This window comes from Scyliorhinus torazame, chromosome 31 (assembly GCF_047496885.1).
Source record: "Scyliorhinus torazame isolate Kashiwa2021f chromosome 31, sScyTor2.1, whole genome shotgun sequence".
Lineage (NCBI taxonomy): Eukaryota > Metazoa > Chordata > Chondrichthyes > Carcharhiniformes > Scyliorhinidae > Scyliorhinus > Scyliorhinus torazame.
In genome coordinates, this window is record NC_092737.1 from 29440219 (window position 1) to 29448394 (window position 8176).

Sequence of the window (8176 nt, forward strand, 5' to 3'; positions counted from 1 at the left end):
TCATACCTTTTTTGTTGCTTCGAGCTGGACGGATAGGCTTGGATCGCTGATGGAGCTAAGTGTCGCTCACCTTGTTGTGAAGTCTTATCAATGCAAATGAGCAACTTGGATTATCGTTGAGAGACCAGCTCCTTGACAAGCAAATTCTACCATCTAGTCAGGATTAGTTTTGACCTCACAGAGGAATGGCACACCAGTGACAGTGTGGGGTAATGTAGGCGGGTACGGTGATTCACTACTTCATGGACAGCACACACAGGCGCCCATTACCATTTTGGTGAGGAAACCAATGCTTGGAATGTTCGATATCTCCCGGAATTTTGCAGAGAGAAAATGTGTGACTCGCCGATTGGGAGAGTGAGTCGCTTCAGACCAGCTTTTTGAACTTCGAACCCGCAAACAACAAGCTCGGACTTCAAGTGGTTCGAGAGGGTTCGATGCAGAATGTTCAGATGGCAGACCGCTTTGAACTGAGCAAACGAGCCTATCGCACGGGGATATTGACCAGAGGACACAGCGACAGCCGCTCTGTAGACATGGTGTATAATGATTAAACTTCAGATAACCTCTGCACTTTAACGTGTGTGTGTCTCTGTGCGTCCGTCCTTTCAACATAGGTTTATAGACTTTTACAGCACAGGAGTAGGCCATTGCGTCTGCATCGAAAGAACACATTACAGTGAAGCAGGAGTAGGCTACCAGGCCCTTTAGTCCTGCCCCGCTAGGCAATGCGCTCATGGCTGATCTCTGCCTGCCTCAACTCTTGTTCTGTGTCATTCTCCCAGAGCCCTCTATTCCTTGATCCATCAAATATTTATCCCCTCTATTTTAAATACTTCTAATGATGCAGCCTCCACCACCACTATCCGGGGAAGAGAATTTTGGAGAATCACCATTATCTGCAAGATGACATTTCCATGCATCACAGAATTAAGTGTATCTTGTAGCTGTGTCTCCTTTTTCGACAGCCTCCCATTAGTGAATCCATCTCACCATTTATAACGTCAAGCCCCCCTCAGGATGTAATATTTTTGAATACTCTCTTCCAGACTCCAAGGAATACAGACCCACATGATTTACTATCTTGATGGGACAAGCCTCTCATCCCAGGAATTAGCCTGGCGAATCTGCTTTGTACTAACTCCAATAGTAGTATATATTTTTTAGGGAAGGGAGCCAAAACTGCACGCAATATTCCAGGTGTGGCCTCAAAAGCTCCATGTCCATTTGCACTACAGCCTTTCTATTTTTAAACTCCGAAAGAGTTGCAAAGCCAATACCATCTTTCTGAACTCACAATGAACAGTGCGGGACTCGAATAGATTCAAGAGGGACCGACGCACAATCTCGAAATGGCAAAACACTGTTTGTGTTGTGATCCCAGCTTTGAACTGAGCTTTGAACCTTTCTCTTTCACGGGGGATATTGACCAGAGAGCATGACTACAACCGCTCTGTGGGCACGGTGTGTAATTCTTAAAACCTCAGGCTCCATCCGCACTTTAACATGTTTATGCTCCGGTCCTTTCAACACAGAATCAAATAATTATACAGCACAGAAGAATTGTGCCTGCACCGGCTCTCAAAAGGGACACCTAGCTAGTCTCTTTCCCGCAGTCCTATCCTAGGCGCACTCTAAATGCATTACAAATAAAACTCCCAACTCTCTTTTGAACCCGCCTGTAGAGTTCGCATCCCCCACACTCACAAAAAGAGCATTTCAAATCGTAACGTTTCTCCGCATCAAGTCTTTCCTCATTTACGCTGGCCATCTTGAAATTGTGACCGCCGATCACTGGCTTACCGACCAGTGGAAAAAACATATCCTTCTTCACACTGACAAAAGTGTTCATAATTTTTTGCTCGATGAAGAACAAACCCAATTAGCCGAATATTTCCTCCGATCTCAAATTCCTCACTCCTGGTAGTAAATGCCCTCTGCCCGCCCTCTCGGGCGTTAACATCCTTCCATATATAAGTTGTCCTGAACTAAACACAATATTCCAAGTGTGGTCTCGGCAATGAATTGTTTCTACTGTGCTATCTGCTTTTGCAGATTTTCATACCTTCCCTCATTTTGTCATGATGCTTCTGAACTTCCCGAGTGTATTTTGTTGTATTACCTTCCCAGATCCCAGCATTTTATTTCATTTTTTTCAGACTGCGAGCAAAGGATATCTCGCTTCGAGAGAGATTTCACGCCAAATATGGATATGGTATTTTAAAGCAAACTTTATTCATAACACAATATTAAATATCTTTATCATTGCACAAGTATAGAGCTTCCAATACCCTTTAAACAATGCTATTCAATACAATACCCTGAATTGCTATCTTTCTTCCCACTTGTACAACAAGGAAAGAAAAACACATCTCAGCTCTCAATTAACTGTGAACTAACACTGGTACTCAGGAATACCTGCTTTACCGATATCTCCTTCAGGGAAGAAAATCTGCCATCCTTAACTGGTCTGACATACATATGACTCCAGATCCACAGCAACGTGGTTGACTCTGAAACGCCCTGCTTACTGGAATGAGGGACGGGAGAAAAATGCTAGCACAGCCAGCGCTGTCCACATCCCATGCACGAGTAAAACAAAATCACATTTTTGTTTGCTGTTTTAAGTCTCATTAGTGATCTTTTTTTTTTGGTCAGGAGTTTCTCTGGAAGGGACTGCCTCTTTAAGTCGTTCCTCAGTCCATTTGATTTATATTAATCGAAATAGTTGGAACATAATGAAAGGTTCATAAGCGACATTGAAGCCCCTTCACTAATAAAACATTCAGTTGTAATGGGGAAGGAACTGAAATAAAATAATCATAATAATAGGTAACTCTCGCAAAACTGAAACTGATACAATTGAACAAATTGACAACTCCTTATTTACGGGAGGTTGATGCCTTCTTGAAAAGGTTGTGATGACTCAAGGTGCGGGGACGCGGGTTCGAATCCCACCAAGGCAGTTGGTGAAAATTGAGTTTAGTAAAAATCTGGAATTAAAAGTCGACGGTGAAGCTCTTATCGATTGTCCTTTAAAAAATAAAAGTCTGGTTCACTAATTTGCTTCAGGGGCGTAAATCTACCATCCTTACCTGGGTGGGCCTGCATGTGACTCCATATCAACAGAAATGTGGTTGACTCTTAGAAGCCCCTCTGAAAAAAATCCGATAAGCCAGGGGCAAATATAGATCTGACATAAATGGCAACATTCAATTGCAAAGAACGATACACATTCTTCTACGGCTGCCACTTATCAAGTCTACTCAAACCGGTAGTGCTTATTGGAAGGACTGGAGTGATGCATATCATATTCTGAGGCATTGAGCAGAAGAGCAAGGAGGTTAGAGATTAATTAGAGTTATTAATTAGAGATAGTATAACAGCTGCAGAAAGGCAGTTCGAGGAGTATCACCCTATTGAGGTAGTATGGGTTGAAGTCAGAAATAGGAAAGGAGCAGTCACCTTGTTAGGAGTTTTCTATAGGCCCCCCAATAGTAGCAGAGATGTGGAGGAACAGATTGGGAAACAGATTTTGGAAAGGTGCAGAAGTCATAGGGTAGTAGTCATGGGCGACTTCAACTTCCCAAATATTGAGTGGAAACTCTTTAGATCAAATAGTTTGGATGGGGTGGTGTTTGTGCAGTGTGTCCAGGAAGCTTTTCTAACACAGTATGTTGATTGTCCAACCAGAGGAGGGGCAATTTGGATTTAGTACTGTGTAATGAACCAGGCCAAGTGATAGATTTGTTAGTGGGGGAGCATTTTGGAGATAGTGACCACAATTCTGTGACTTTCACTTTAGTAATGGAGAGTGATAGGTACGTGCAACAGGGCAAGGTTTACAATTGGGGGAAGGGTAAACACGATGTTGTCAGACAAGAATTGAAGTGCATAAGTTGGGAACATAGGCTGGCAGGGAAGGACACAAGTGAAATGTGGAACTTGTTCAAGGAACAGGTGCTACGTGTCCCTGATATGTATGTCCCTGTCAGGCAGGGAAGAGATGGTCGACTGAGGGAAACATGGTTGACAAGAGAGGTTGAATGTCTTGTTAAGAGGAAAAAGGAGACTTATGTCAGGCTGAGGAAACAAGGTTCAGACAGGGCATTGGAGGGATACAAGATAGCCAGGAGGGAACTGAAGAAAGGGATTAGGAGACCTAAGAGAGGGTATGAACAATCTTTGGCGGGTAGGATCAAGGAAAACCCCAAGGCATTTAACACATATGTGAGAAATATGAGAATGACTAGAGCGAGGGTAGGTCCGATCAAGGACAGTAGCGGGAGATTGTGTATTGATTCTGAAGAGATAGGAGAGGTCTTGAACGAGTACTTTTCTTCTGTATTTGCAAATGAGAGGGGCGATATTGTTGGAGAGGACAGTGTGAAACAGATTGGTAAGCTCGAGGAAATAGTTGTTAGGAAGGAAGATGTGTTGCGCATTTTGAAAAACCTGAGGATAGACAAGTCCCCCGGGCCTGACGGGATATATCCAAGGATTCTATGGGAAGCAAGAGATGACATTGCAGAGCCGTTGGCAATGATCTTTTCGTCCTCACTGTCAACAGGGGTGGTACCAGGAGATTGGAGAGTGGCGAATGTCGTGCCCCTGTTCAAAAAAGGGAATAGGGATAACCCTGGGAATTACAGGCCAGTTAGTCTTACTTCGGTGGTAGGCAAAGTCATGGAAAGGGTACTGAAGGATAGGATTTCTGAGCATCTGGAAAGACACTGCTTGATCAGGGATAGTCAGCAAGGATTTGTGAGGGGTAGGTCTTGCCTTACAAGTCTTATTGAATTTTTTGAGGAGGTGACCAAGCATGTGGATGAAGGTAAAGCAGTGGATGTAGTGTACATGAATTTTAGTAAGGCATTTGATAAGGTTCCCCATGGTATGCTTATGCAGAAAGTAAGGAGGCATGGGATTGTCGGCTGCAAAGAGACATAGATAGGATGTAGAGCTGGGCTGAGAAGTGGCAGATGGAGTTTAACCCTGAAAAGTGTGAGGTTGTCCATTTTGGAAGGACAAATATGAATGCGGAATACAGGGTTAACGGTAGAGTTCTTGGCAATACGGAGATGCAGAGAGATCTTGGGGTCTATGTTCTTACATCTTTGAAAGTTGCCACTCAAGTGGATAGAGCTGTGAAGAAGGCCTATGGTGTGCTCGCGTTCATTAACAGAGGGAAGTAGTTGTGTCGGAAACATTAGGGGCCTTCAAGCAGCTATTGGATAGGTACATGGATTACGGTAAAATGATATTGTGTAGATTTATCTGTTCTTAAGGGCAGCACGGTAGCATTGTGGATAGCACAATTGCTTCACAGCTCCAGGGTCCCAGGTTCGATTCCGGCTTGGGTCACTGTCTGTGCGGAGTCTGCACGTCCTCCACGTGTCTGCGTGGGTTTCCTCCGGGTGCTCCGGTTTCCTCCCACAGTCCAAAGATTTGCAGGTTAGGTGAATTGGCCAATGATAAATTGCCCTTAATGTCCAAAATTGCCCTTGGTGTTGGGTGGAGGTGTTGAGTTTGGGTAGGGTGCTCTTTCCAGGAGCCGGTGCAGACTCCAAGGGCCAAATGGCCTCCTTCTGCACTGTAAATTGAATGATAATCTATGATTAATCTAGGACAAAGGTTCGGCACAACATCGTGGGCCGAAGGGCCTGTTCTGTGCTGTATTTTCTATGTTCTATGAGGTTATTTGAATATTATGCAAGGCACAAGGTAGACCCAGGCTGGAGTATTTGGTGCAGTTCTGGGTGCTACAGTATAGGAAGGATGTAATGCACTTCAGAGAGATCAGGCGTGCTTCAGAATGCTTCCAGTGATAAGGAACCTCAGTGACGAGGTTACATTGGAAAGTTTGTGACTATGTTCAGAGAGAACGAGGCTGAAGGGGGGAGAGGAGTGGGTTGGTACGGTGGCACAATGTTCAGCACTGCTGCCTCACAGCACGAGGGACCCCGATTAAATTTTAAAATGGGCGACTGTCTGTGTGGATCTTGCACGTTCTTTCAGTGTCAACAAATAACAAAGAGCAAATAAAAGTGCAGCACAGGAACAGGCCCTTCGGCCCTCCAAACCTGCGCCGACAATGCTGCCCTCTAAAATAAAATCTTTCACACTTCCGGGGTCCGTATCCCTCTATTCCCTTCCTATTCATGTATTTGTCAAGATGCCCCTTAAACGTCACTATCGGCCCTGCTTCCACCACCTCCTCCGGCAGCGAGTATCAGGCACCCACTACCCTCTGTGTAAAAAGCTTGCCGCTCACAACTCCTGTAAACCTTGCCCCTCGCACCTTAAACCTATGCCCCCCAGTAATTGACCCCTCTCACCTGGAGAACAAATCTCTGACTATCCACTCTGTCTACGCCCCTCATAATTTTGTCGGCCTCTATCAGGTCGCCCCTCAACCTTCTTCGTTTCAGTGAGAACAAACCAAGTTTATTCAACCTCTCCTCATAGCTAATGCCCTCCATGCCAGGCAACATCCTGCGTGGGGTTTCCTCCTGGTGCTCGGGTTTCCTTCCACAGTCCAACGATTTGCAGTTTAGGAGGATTGGCCATGCTAAATGGTCCATTAGTGTCCAACGTTTCGGCAGGATTACAGAGATAGGCGGCGGATTGGGCCCATCTCGGGTGCTCTTTCAGAGGGCCGGTGCAGACTAGATGGAACGAATGGCATTTTTCTGTGCTGTACGGATTTTATGTAACTGAGTGAAATTCTATGAAATTTGATAGAGATATTCAAAATCATGAGAGCTGCCAGGGTGAACAGAGTAGCCAATGAAAAACTTCCTGGTCGTAAAAGGGTCCAGAACGAGAGACCATAGATTTAAAGAGATTTGGAAAAGAAGCAAGTATAACATTGGAAACAAACTTCTTCAGACAGCGAATAGTTCATGTTGGAATATACCGTCCAGAGTGCGGCAGGGTCAAACTAAGCATTGAGATGGCAGCTGCAGAACTTTGGAAACAAGCGGGAAATTTAGCATGACCAATACTCTGAACCTGCATTTCTTTGGAGACAAAAGGGGAACGTTAGCATGGCCGATCCAGCTAAGCTGCACATCTTTGGACACTAAAGAGAAATTTCGAAATGGTCAATGTACCTACGCTGAATGCCTTTGCAAGCTAAGGGTCTATTTTAGGATAGCCAATTCAGCTAACCTGCACATCTTTGAACTCCAAGGGTTATTTGGTTGCGTAGCCAATCCAGCTAACATGCACACCTTTGGACACTAGGGAAACGTTTGACATAGATAAGCCACCAAAACTGCACAACCTGTGTCAATAACGATTATTATTATTTTAAAATTATTATTATTACTTCGGATTCTGGGAGGAAACTGAATCCGCGAAGAAAACGCAGACATGGGGTGAAAGTGCCAACTCCAGACATACTCCCTGACCCTGGCAGTGCTAACAACTGTGCCACAGTGCTTCGCCGTCTTAGGCACAATGCACACAATGTAATTTATTTCTCACGTCAGTGGGGGGAACGCATGGGAAATTTAACTCATTTCAAATAAATTTGTTGCAGGGACAGGTTCCTTCGACCCTTTGCCTGTCCCACAGAGATTTGCTTGGAAATCGATTGAAATGAAGGAGAAGAAAAAAAATCTCGGTTCATGACCTCTGTCTAATCTGCTGAAATCGATTGTCCCTTTCAAAGTAAACTGGATGCAGTAAATATCAACATGAGTAAAGTCCGACCTTTCATCCGTGCTCTCGCATCTACTGGGGTCACCAATATCTCGGAGATCCGGAGACATTTAATGACAAGAGGAACATCAAACAAACTGCAGATGAATGTTTACTCTCTCTTTGCTCCTGATAAATTCTTAATTACGTTAATCAATGAGAAGCATAAAATATAATACAGTAACCATTATAGCCAGTGGTTTTATATATTCTGGTCGAATTACACCCCCTTGAGGCCCAACCGCATGTTGGTCAGAAGTCCAAATTGTAATATCTCAGAACACATTTATGCCACCTATCCCTGTCTACCTATTTTCTTATTTTGTGTCGTTTTTAATGGAGTCTACTGCTACAAGCAGAGGGCAAATATCAGGCAGGAGATGGAGAGCCCTTGTGACAAGTTGATGGAAGGGGAGGTAAGTCTTTTCACTAAGATAACTTTGACCGTGATTGTTAGAGGAAGATTATC

At 44.3% G+C, this 8176-nt stretch overlaps 1 protein-coding gene across 5 annotated transcripts in view; it reads right to left on the reverse strand.

The window, feature by feature from the left end:
* LOC140404772 (scavenger receptor cysteine-rich domain-containing protein DMBT1-like) overlaps window positions 1–2578 on the reverse strand; it is a 169010-nt gene extending 166432 nt beyond the window's left edge. The window contains exon 1 of one of the 5 annotated variants that reach the window (XM_072493492.1): window positions 2419–2578. The gene's annotated coding sequence lies outside the window, so the exon portion shown is untranslated. Of the gene's footprint in view, window positions 1–6; window positions 435–2418 lie in introns of those variants that run through there. The other 4 variants (XM_072493495.1, XM_072493497.1, XM_072493493.1 and 1 more) reach the window with 4 other exon arrangements.
* Window positions 2579–8176: the final 5598 nt, after the last annotated feature.